The following is a 12651-nucleotide window of genomic DNA, read 5'->3' on the forward strand; positions in this document are numbered from 1 at the left end:
AACTCGCAGGCTCAGGCAATCCACTCACCTCAGCCTCCCAAAGGCGCGGGATTATAGGCTGAGCCACCAAGCCCGGCTTGTTTTCTCATGGAAATTAGTAGTTTAGATTCTACATTTTAATTTTTATATGGTGCAAAGTATAGAGTCAAGTTTATATTTTTGCATATGGATATCCAATTGTTTCAGCAGCATTTAAAATAACTGTCCTTTCCCCAGTGAACTGTACCTTTAGAAAAAAAAATCATTTATCTGTATGTTTGTGGCCCTATTTTTTTTACTTTCTGTTCCATTAATTAACTATTCTATCTCTATGCCAAAACGACATTATTGTAGTTTCATAATAAATCTTTAAATCAGGTAGTCTCCAAATTTGTTCTTATTTTTCAGAATTGCTTTGGCTATTCTAGGTTCTTTGAATTTCGACTGAGATTGCATTTAATCTATCAATCTATCCTGAGAGAATTGGCATCATAACAATATTGAGTATTCTGACTCTTGAATGAATTACATCTCTTGACTTATTTAGGTCTTCTTCAACTTTTTTCAGTAATGTTTTGTAGTTTCAGTGTACAGATCTTGCATATCTTTTACGCAAGAGTCATGCTTAAGTAGTTAATACTTTTGATACTACTGTAAATGGAATTGCACTTTAAAAGTCAATTTCTGATTGTATATTGCTAGTATATAGAGATACACTGATTTTTGTATATTAATCCTATATCTAGCAACCTTATTAAACTCGTTTCTTAGTTCTAGGAGCTTTTTCAGAGATTCCATCAGATTTTCTATATAGCCATCATATTATATGAATAAAGATAGCTTTACTTCTTTGTTCTAACATCTAGATGCCTGTTATTTCTTTTTCTTGCCTTTTTCCATTGTTAGAACCTCCAATATAATATAGAGAATGGGCATAAATGCCTTGTTCCTGATGCTAAAGAGAAAGTAGTCAGTCTTTCACCACTAAATTGATGTTATATATAGTGTCTTGCAGATACCCCTTGTGTCAGGGATCCCTAAGACAACCCTCAGGGTTGATGATTTGCTAGAAGAACTCAAAAGTTATTCTACTCATGGTTACAGTTTATTACAGATAAAGGATATAGAGTAAACCTGCAAAGGGAAAAAGCACATGGGCTGATGTCTGGAAGAAACCATGTATAAGCTTCCAAGTATCCCTTCCCAGCAGTGTCATATAGGACACACTTAATTCTCTCACAACTATTTGTGACATGTGTAAAATGTTACCAAACAGGAAGTTCATCTGAGCCTAAGTGTCCAAGATTTTTATAGGTATCAGTCATATAAGTTCACAGCACCTGTGTGACTGACCTGTTATTGAAGCTCCAGATTCCCGGAAGGAAAGCAAGTGTTCACCATAAATCACATTACTAGTATATGCTATCTGGAAAAACTAGTATAACACAGTTCAAAAACTCAGACATGCAAATATATTCTTACTAGATAAAAAATCTCAAGAGCTTAATTTTCTGGATGTGAGCAAAGGATGGTCACGAAAACAAGCTTTTTATAGGAATGTGCAGAGTTTGAGCAACCCCAGCCTGCTGAGGTAACCACCTTCTACATACATACCTCTTGTCAGGTTGATTAGGACCCCTTCTACTCCTAGGTTACTGAAAATTTTAATCAGTAATGGACCTTGTCAAATGTTTTTTCATGTACTGAAATAATCATATGATTTTCACATTTGTTTATATCATGAATTACATTGACTGTTGTTTAAATATTACACTAACCCTGCATCCTTGGAATAAATACCATTTGGTTATGATGTATTACTGCTTTTATATATTGTTAGATTCAACTTGCTAAAATTCTGTTTAGAATTTTTGCATCCATGCTCATGTAGCATACTGCTCTGCAGTTTTTTATGACAGGTTTCGATATAAGGGTAATGACAGCCTCACGGAATGAGTTGTGAAGTATAACCTCCTCTTCAATTTTCTAAAGATCTGTGTTAATTAGGATTATTTCTTCCTTAAATGTTTGATAGAATTCATCAATGAAATTATCTGGACCTGGAGTTTTCTTTGAGAACAGGTTATTTTTTTCCCCCTAAAATTCAAATCATTTAATAGATACTGAGCTATTCATGTTATCTGTTTCTTCTTGAGTGAGTTTTGTTGGTTTGTGTCTCTTTAGCATATGTCCATTTCATCTAAGTTGTCATTTGATTGATATAAAGTTGCTTATAATATTCCCTTCTTATCCTTTTAATGTCTTTAGACTATATAGTGATGTTACCTCTCTCATTCTCAATATTGGTAATTTGTGTCTTCCCTCTTTTTTTCCTGATTTGTCTGGTTAGAAGTTTATCAGTAGTATTGATGTTCTCACAAAACCAGCTTTTGGTTTCATTGAATTTCACTGTTGTTTTCAGTTGTAGTTTTTGTTCTGTTTCCACTCTAACCTTTATTTCCTTGCTCTTGTTTAACTTGTTCTCCTTTTTTCTAGTTTCTAAAAAGGAAGTTGTGGCTATTGATTTGTGTCATTTCTTCTTTTCAATATAGGTATTAATGCATCTGTAAATTTCCCTCTACAAACTGCTTTAGCAGCATCCCACAACTTTGATAAATGTATTTTCATACTTTCTATTTTCTCTTTTTATTTATTTCACCCATGGGTTACCTTAAAGTATGTTATGGTCTATCTTGTTACATGTTCTCTGTGGAGCTGAAAAACAACTAGAAATAAAGGTACAAAGGAGACTGAGAATTCCAAGCATGAATTGAGCTGCTGGTAGATAAAGTATTCTATAAATGTCAAGTAGGTCAAGTTGATAGTATTGTTGATAATATTGTTCAAGTCTTCTATATGATTGTTCATTTTCTATCTACTTATTCCATCAATTATTGAGAGTAAACTATTGAAATCTCCAAGTATAACTAAGGATCATTCTATTTTTTATTGCCATTCCATTAATTTTGCTTCATGTATTTTGAATCTCTAATATTAGGTATATAAATGTCCAGTATTGTTTCTGGTTAATTGACCTCTTTATCATTAGGAAATGATATTCTCTAACCCTAACAATATCATTATTCTGAAATCTACCTTACCATTAATAATACCATTCACACTTTCTCTTGGCTAGTGTTATTATCATGATATATCTTTCTCTGTTTAGCTTTATCCTATCTGTATCTTTATAGTCAAAGTGTATTTCTTATAGACAACTTATTCTTGAATCTTTATACTTTTAAAGTCCAATCTGATAATCTTGGTCTTTTAATTGGGGTTTTTGGAGTATTTACATGTGGTATGATTACTAATATGGTTAGGTTTAAGTTTATCATCTTCTTCTTTGCTTCTTTTAGTTTCACTTGCTCTTTGTTCCCTTCTTAATTTTTTTCTCTTTTTCAGATTGAGTGCTTTTAGGATTCCATTTTATCTTCTTTGATGACTTATTAACTATAACTCTTTGTCTGCACACCACATTTATTTCTTCACTTTCTATGCATTCTAACACCCATTCCAATTTAATTTTCTAGCTCCTGCCCAACCTTTGCCACTCAGCACCACTAAGAATAAAAGTACCTGCTAGAATCTCTATGAGCTGCATGTTACTAAGTCCTATGCATTTTCATTTATCTCTCAGTAACTTTTCACAGGTTACCCTTTGTCCTGAATTACTCTTCTACTCTTCTCTTGGTTTCTATGACATCACACTTTTCAGATCTTTTTTTTTTGGTCCATAAATTCTCAGTCTCCTTTGTACCTTTATTTCTAGTTGGTCTGTAACCTTCAGAGTGCCTCACGGCTCAGTTCTAGCCCCCTTTTTTTCTCTCAGCATCCTCAAGAGATGGTCCTTAGTGATTAGGAAACAGTTCACAAGCATTTTTCTGAGGTAAAATAATAAAAGAAATATGTTTACATGCATTCCACAAACCTGATATGTAAGATTAATGATGACTTTCATGCGAATCCCTTTCTTTTCTTTAAAGTTACCACTCACTAAAATGTCTCATTATGTTTGGTCTGTATTGATCAGTTTATATCAGCTATATTTAGCATTCAATAAATATGGTGGTATTATACCAAGTAAACTTTCAGATTATTTTCCCACAAAGCCCAAAATCCATTTGCTTTGTTGACAGAGAGGAGACCAAGACAAAAGAAGCACTCCTCAGCTAAACCAGATAAAAAGTCTTGATATTGTTGAGAAGTTTGTCAATTAAAATTTATTGCCAACTTTAATGCCTGAGAAAAAAGCAAGCCATTGACAAAATTTATTTATTAAATAATTCTTCTGGATGTCAAAAATTGTCAATGGCATACAATACAGAAGAGCAATTACTATCACATAGGTGTTTCAGCATACATTTTGTATTACACTACTCATGAAAAAATAAAAATCAGTCCTTGACATATAAATACAGTGTGTGATGAGGTAAAAGTACTCAACAACTTTTTGTTCCACTTATCAGTGAAAACTCATAGTACAAAGAAAGTTTTTATTTTGACAATGATTCTTCTGTGAACTATATATAAGACGAAAAAAGTACAACACATTCAACACTGATAGAGCACAGGCCACAAGCAAGCAAAAGGAAATGCTGTTATATTACTAAAACATTCTTTAAACATGAAACAGGAGTCAACAATATGCTTCCTGATTATAGGTGAGTGTTGAAGGAAATAATGAAAATTGAATATCATCAAATCTTGACTACTCAAAGGACGCGCTCTTAGATGCTGTGGAAAGAAATGGCAGTGTTAGCAAGATCACTCTTCCCACTGGAGTTTGCTGGTTGTCAAGGAAAAAAGTGCTGACAAACTTCTTAAATGAGGCATGAGATTTAAAAAAATTCTTTATGATGCTGATAATACCAACAAAGCAATTCTATGTTTTCCAGAGGCCTGCTTAAGTGGAGTGTAGCAGAATTTTAAATAACCTGAACCTATTACTTCAGGTCCAAAATATCCTGATTTTTAATGCTGCAAATAAGATACCAGATTTTTCAAAGTCATCAACTATGGTACAAATGGCTCAGTTGCTAGGATGTGATTCCTTCCCAAAGCCTGATGGCTTTCTTTACTATTGTGGGTATTTAAAGATCGTGCTAAAATGTTACAATAAAACATGAGAAAACACTTTCTAGAAAATGAAGTAGTAAAAAAGAAAAATGACTTAAGAATCCATTTACTACTATCTTCCAAACATTCAGGCTGGTTGAAATATTTATCCCTATACTTGTTTAATATCATAAGCTTGTCAATCTGGCAACTGAAAGAGCCCTAGAAATAATCTTCAAGGAAAAATCTTCCCATAATTTCTCAGTCTGTATTTGATCTGGATATTCCAAAGCACCCAACGGAGCCAGCAAACACAACCTGCAATTCTTGACAATAGTGACACAGGATTTCCTAATTTTGTAGAAATATAGGTTAAAAAAAATTGCCTTGGTCTACCTACATCTCAAACTATCTATCATCAAATTAGATACAGCTACTTTGTAAGAGGCTACAAAAAAATCATCCTTTTTGATGGTAATAAAAACATTAATTTAAAAAAGACTGCTTAATTGTATAAAATTAGTGGTTTGCATGAGTGTTCAAAGTCTGAAAAACACTGTCCTAGGGATCTCCCTACTTCCATGACTGTAAAGGACATCCATCGATGTTGAGGCCCAAATTTTAATTTCTAGCCCAGCCTTATCCCCTGAGCTCTAGCCTCACCACCTAACAAACTACCTCCCTGATTTTACTACTTGATGCCTCACAGGCACATTAAACTTAGTGGGTCCAAAACCAAACTCTTGATATCCTCCATATATCTTTCCCTTTTCTGGTCTCCCCCATCTCAGTGAAAACATTTCCTTTTTTCCGGTTGTCGCTGTCAGAAACCTGGCATTCATCATCCAAGGCGGAGCTTGAATTAACACACTTCTCTCTTCCCACTACCACCCACTTAGTTCAAGTCACTTTTATCTCTACCCTGGACTATGCTCTAGCCACTTAATTAATCTTTCCATATAGCCCCTTATGCCCCTCTATTCATTTTTTGGGTTTTTGTTTGTTTGCTGTTGGGACAAATTACCACACAGTGGCTTTAAACAACACCCATTTATTTTCATACATTTCTGTAGAAGTCTTACTTCATGGGTCTCAATGGGCTAAAATCAAGATCAGTTTGATTCCCTTCTGAAGGCTGTAGGAGAGAATCTATTTCCATGGCTTTTCAAGCTCTAGAAGCCACCTACCTACACTGGCTTGTGACCTTCTTCCTTCATTTCCAGAGCGAGCAATATTGCATCTCTGACCATTCTTCCATAGTCATATCACTTCTTTTGTCCCCAGATTCTACTTTTAATGACTCTTGTGAATTCTTTGGGTTCCCTTGGATAATTCAAGATAATCTCCTAAAGGTCAGTTGATTGGCTGATTACTTCCCTTTTTCCATATAACTTAACAGATTCACAGATTCTGGGAACTAGGATGTGGATATCTTTGGGAGGCCATTATTATGCCTACCATACTCTCTAACACATAAATCATTTTTCACACAGCAGCCAGAGTGATCTTTAAAAAAAACCCAAAAAACAAATATGTTCATATTACTTCCTATATGAAAACCTTCAATGACTTGCTCCACCTCTAAGGACAAAGTTCAAAATACTAAACATGCGCCCACAAAGCCTCGCGTGGCCCGATTCCTACCTACCTCCCAGATGTGTCTGCTGGTCCACTACGCCCCAGCCATGTCGGCTTCTCCCTGTTTCTCAAGCATCAGGCTCCTTTCTGCCTCATGGTCTTTGCTCACACTATTTCTTTTGTCTGAACTGCCCTTCCCATCTTCCAGCCAACCTTTACTCGACTAAGTCTTGCTCAATACTTCAGAACTCTGTATAAGTGACTTTCACAGGGCGGCCCTCCCTGATTTCCCAGTCTAGTACTAGCTCTTCTACGTTTGCCCCTGTACTCTTCTTCCTTCATAGATTTCTATCACAGCTGGAATGATACATTATTCATGTAATTATGTGTTTCTGTCTGCCGGCCTGCACTGGACTGTAAACCCATAGGGCTGACGCCTAGTCTGTTCTGTTCACCACTGCAAGCCCTGGGACTCAGCACCAACTGGCTTATAACAGATGCTCGATAAATGAGTGAGTGACGGGCAACCCCCTCAAGGCCCCTCCCACTGTGGGACCCTTCCTGTCTTCTCAATAAATCCTACTTTCTAAAACAATTTTTAAAAAGTGAGTATCACCAAATGTTACTGCAGTGACTAACAGGCAGGTGAAGTATGCACAGTGTTGACACGCTGTACACAAGGATGACTCATGGCCTCAACTGGGATGGAACAGGATGGCATAAGATTTCATCACACTACTCAGTACAGCATGCAAATTAAAACTTATAAATTGTTTATTTCTGGAATTTTCCATTTAATATTTTTGGACCACAGTTGACCGCAGGTAACTGAGATTGCAGAAAGTGAAACCACAGAAAGCAAAACCACGGATAAGGGAGGGCTACTATAGTTTGATTGTTCTGAGCCAAATGGATATGGGACATGCTGTATGCTTAGCGGAGTCCACTGCTAGAACAATTGCAAAGAATGCCAAGAAAATAAAGACATCCGCAAATGAACCCTTGACTGCGTGTTGGTCCTAGGGAATAAATCACACTGTCAGGAACATCCTCATAGACACTCTGTTCCCTACTGAAATTTCCTGTGCAACCACGCCTCTTACCTCTGTGAAATGCACCGCCCGACGCAGAGCGGTCGTTCCATAAATGTTGGTCGTCGCTGCCCACACCCCTCCATCTTCATTCCTGCAGCCCAGACTGGGACTCCAGTCACCACATATGTCCTCTCTCTACGTCACACCTTTATCCAAACTGCACGTGCTACTCTCTTTCACCTTCGTGGGCTTTGGCTATTTTGCTCCCTTTGACTTTCTCATAAACCACTCCCGTAACTTGAAGACCTAGTTCAAACATAACTTACTTTGATAAAGATTCCTGGCTCACCAGATAACCTCCTGCCTCACTTTCTCCCCCCAAACTATATTGAAAGCCCCCTGAGGAGGAGGCTTTGACTTGATCCTTGTTTGTAGTCTGCCCTCCCTAGATTCTAGAGTGGTATTTGATATGTAGTAGATACTTACCAAATATTGGCTGGCTGAGTGAAATGAACAAATGAATGACTGAGGGAGTTTGGTTCAGACATACTAAGTGTCCACCCAGCTCAGGTCAGGACAAAAGATGTACATAGGCAGGCATATTCAATAGAGTAATATTTGAAGGTCACCCAAAAAAGGATTAAAGGTAGAACATTTCAGGAGTAGAAGGCAGTGCAGCTAAGTAAGGATTATATTTCAGGGATAAACCATAGAAAGAAGAAATCCAAAGAAGGGCAGTTCCAGGGAAAGAAAATCTAAAGAGTTGATGAAATCCCCAAATGGCATCAAAGTTGCAGAAAAACAGGAGAGACTGAAGGCATACAGGTTACCACTTTATGTGGTGATTCCCAGGTCTCTGGAGACCTCCTAGCAAGTAACATGTGAGAGACAGAAGCTGGGCTGAAGGAGTTGAGGTATGTGTACCAATGATAAAGAGTCTAAGACTACTCTTTCAAGAAGCTTGACAGTAAAGGGAAAGATAGAATCGTAGCTCTAAGGGAGTTTAGGAGCAGCCGTGAATTAAAATACCAGAGAAAAAGGTGGCTCCACAAGCAAGGCACTTAACTGATACACACAAATGTCATCACTGCTACTACCAAGAGACAGAATGGAGTAGAAAGGACGTGCATACTAATGCAATTGTTACTTATGTGACATTTGCAGGATCTTGGGAAAATCATTTTTCCCTCCCTTAATTTTAATGCATCAGGTTATTCTAATAATATGAGTTAACAAATGGAAAAGAATTTTAAGAGTATATAGCTTTCTATAAAGTAAGGTATGATGCTGTAATAGATGGTCCATATTTATATTCTTGTTATATACAGATGCTTGTCATTTTTCAGTTCCCCTCATCAATGTGAGAAAGATGCCGAAACTCCCTCATATCTAGGATGATCTACTTATTCCAATCCCAGCAAAGAGGGAGAAGCCAATGAAAAAGAGACAGAGGAAAGCAGGATAAAATTAGAGTACATAAAGTCAAGGCAGTGATGGTAACCCCTCCAACTTCCTCCTACAGACTCTGTCACTTTCCTAAACTTGGGGACATGAGTCACAGGCCTCCTCTCCCCAGGTGGATGGAGAAATGCCAAGAGCTCACATAAGAACTGCTTGCCTCTTCTGTCAGTCTGGACTTTCTTATGCTTAACTCAAGGTTCCTTGTCAGTGAAAGGCATGAACAGAATTATCATGGACCTTACGTCTGTCTTGAAAAACAAACTGAGAACTGAGATAAAGTTTATTACTCCTTGGTTACCTTGTTTTGGGTTTCTCCCCCAAGAAAATGTTGCAAGATCAGAGGTAACTTTCCATACTCAAATCATTTCAAGGAGACTTTCCACATGGAAGGGGAGGCAGCCTCTGTGTAGCACCATGGCCAGGGTCAGTGTAATGCTTCCTCAAAACACTTGTGAATGGAACACAGTATCAGTGTATATATATATAGTACACACACACACACACACACACACACACACACACACACACACACACATATATATATATATATATATATATATATATATATATATAGTATATATATAGTATAGTATAGTATCAGTAGTTATAAATACATATCAGTAGATATATATTTTCAGGTCATAGGTGGCACATTAAGGTATGGGTGGTATCCATATGCAGGAAGAAGAGAGGAAGAATTCTTCAATTAAAGCAATTAACAATTTGTTTTCATTCACAAAACAGAATGCATTACCCCCATTCAATAGAAGGAAATGGAGAATAGTGACTTAAAATGAAAAAGCCGCCTATGTTCATTTTTAGGATGCATTGTGATTTCGATTTTTGTTTATTTTTTAAATCTTCCCAGTTGTGTTTGGCTTAACATTAAAATTAATTTTATTCCATTCGTACAGCTGGGCAGACTATCCAGATGCCTCAACTATTAAAAGAAACTAACAAATTACTAGAGAAACAAACATGCAGAATGTTGATTTTTAAAACTATACTTATCGACAGCATTCATATGCTCACAGGAAGTAATACATATTAGTTAGCAATAAAACACAATAGCAGTAAGACATATCAGGGTGGCAAAAGAGCTGAAAGAAGAATATGTTATTATACGCAGAAGGCTCACCACTATTAACAAAAGTCAACCTGCGCTGCTGAAATCAAGCAAAATTATAGGGTGATTTCAGAGAAAACTGAGCATTTCTTACAAAGAAATAAGATAATGATATAACACACCATGTACATAAGACATTAATTAACACCTTTGTAATATCAAAAACATAACCATAATCCAATAGCAAATTCTGATGTGTGTAATGCAGAAAGGAGAATGCATGGGGAACAAATAACTCTCTCTAGTACAGCACTGATCAAATCACCATAGTGAATTCAACAAATATTTATTGAGTACCTACTATGTACTCTGTTCTCTAGTTGAAGATATCATGGTGAACATAACAGAGAAAAATCCCTGCCCTCATGGAGTTTACAACACCGTGAAAGATTTAAAGCATGTGACCTTGAGCAATATAGATACTTGGGAGACTAAATGATTTGTCATGGAAAAATAAAGAAAAGGACTGCTAATAAAAATTGAGTGCGTGTATATACACACACACACAATACAGATAAGACATAAAATGAAGATTGTTGACAGATAGTGAAACTGCCAAGCTGAGAACATATTCTCATAGTTCTGATTACTTTTGCTAAAACCAAATACAAGCAATTACTTTCCGCTAATGTGGTCTGATTAGAGTATTATATGTATGCATCGAAAAAAATCTATGATGATGACTACTGTTACACAATGAACAGGATGAAACAGTAATATGCAACTACCAAATTCAGGACAACAGACTAGTTCCTACTGGATAAAAACCTAAAAACATAAGGTTGATAAACTCTCAAACTCATTTTGAAATATAGTCCAGAAATAAGAGGGGAGGAGTACTGATTACAGCAAAAGAATGATTAATTACTGCAAGTATGGAAACTTAGGGTCATTAAAGTAAATTTAGGCAGCCATCTCAGCATATGGGGTAGTACCATGTGGCACATAATGCTTTCAGTCAGTCATGAACTGCATATACAAATGGTGGTCTGATAAGATTTTAAAACCATCTTTTTTTTTTTTTTTTTTTTTTGAGTTGGAGTCTCACTGTTTTGCCCAGACTGGAGTGCAGTGGCCACTCCCGGCCACCGCGCCTCAACCTCCTGGGCTCCGGCGATCCTTCCACCTCAGCCTTCCGAGTAGCCGGAATTACAGGCATGCGCTACCACGCCCGGCTGATTTTTTGATTTATTGTAGAGATGAGGTCTCGCTGCAAGTCTCGTAAAACCATCTTTTTACTGTATCTTTTCTAAGTTTAGATGTGTTTAGATACCCTAATATTTATCATTGTGTTACCATTGTGTTACAATTGCCCACCGTATTGAGAACAGTAACATGCGGTACAGATTTGTAGCCTAGGACCAATAAGCTGTATCATATAGCCTTTGGTGTATACTGGTCTATACCATGTAAGTTTATGTAAGTACGCTCTAAGATGCTCACACAATGAAAAAATTGCCTAAATGGTGAACGTCTCAAAACGTATTCCTGTCGTTAAGAGGCACATGACTGTATTTATTCTCACAACTTGCTGAAATGTGATTCTGCCATTTTCCCAGTCAACTGCTAAGTTATACATACTGTAATTATACATCTGCCATTATACCAGGCAATTTCAACCATAACGAGAAACAAATACTATCAGAAAATGTGTTGGAACTCAGAAAATAAGACCTCGAAGCATGGCACTTTGGCATGCTGAGTGCTTGGAACTAAAGGGGATTAGAAGGCCTTAGAAGCAGCCTCAGAAGCAAAGTCTCTCTCTGACCTTCTTCTGCCCTTCTGTCTCCTGCCACTCTTTCTTTTTTCAAGGGAGTCACAGAAACCAGAATTCCTCTTCCTCAAGGTGGGCCACAGAAACTAGAACCCCTCTTCTACAAAGTAAGCCATAAAACCTGGACACATCACTGGAACATTTCCCTGCCATCCTGTGTAGGAGCTAGCCATGGAGAAATTCTGACCTACCTTATATGACAGTAGGTCTTGAGACCATTGTTGGGGGTGGGGGGTGGGCGGGGGTCCCTAATCTCAGCAGGAAGGAATGATACACAGAGAGGCCAAGAAGAATCTGTACAGTCTTGCTGAGTTGCCCTCCTCCGTCTATCACCATTAGATCATACCCTTTGTCAGATCACATGTCTACACAGCTGTCCATTCTTCATTAGACCTGAGCATAAGAACAGAGTTTTCCCTGGGTCTTTGGGTCTTCATGTCTGATGATGCCTGTATCACACCAAACTTTGATCAGATACGTTTGTCATACATCTGATCGTGTTAACCTGTCTTTTGTTATGACTTGTGTGCCGTGAGCTTTATGAGTGGTGAGGAAAGGCATCCCCCTTTACGGCCCCTACCAGTACAATAAATAAGCAAATGCATAAAGGCCAAGTAGATCAAAAGATACCAGAGCACCTA

The 12651-nt window shown here is 37.2% G+C and overlaps 1 protein-coding gene across 2 annotated transcripts in view; it reads right to left on the reverse strand.

Moving 5' to 3' along the window:
* The window catches only part of PARP11 (poly(ADP-ribose) polymerase family member 11), a 35990-nt gene extending 34535 nt beyond the window's left edge, over positions 1-1455 (reverse strand). For both annotated transcript variants that reach the window (XM_008065183.2, XM_008065182.2), the window contains exon 1: positions 1333-1455. The gene's annotated coding sequence lies outside the window, so the exon portion shown is untranslated. The remainder of the gene's footprint in view (positions 1-1332) is intronic.
* Positions 1456-12651: the final 11196 nt, after the last annotated feature.

The sequence above is a fragment of the Carlito syrichta genome, unplaced genomic scaffold (genome assembly GCF_000164805.1).
Source record: "Carlito syrichta isolate Samal-C Ts95f unplaced genomic scaffold, Tarsius_syrichta-2.0.1 Scaffold308185, whole genome shotgun sequence".
Lineage (NCBI taxonomy): Eukaryota > Metazoa > Chordata > Mammalia > Primates > Tarsiidae > Carlito > Carlito syrichta.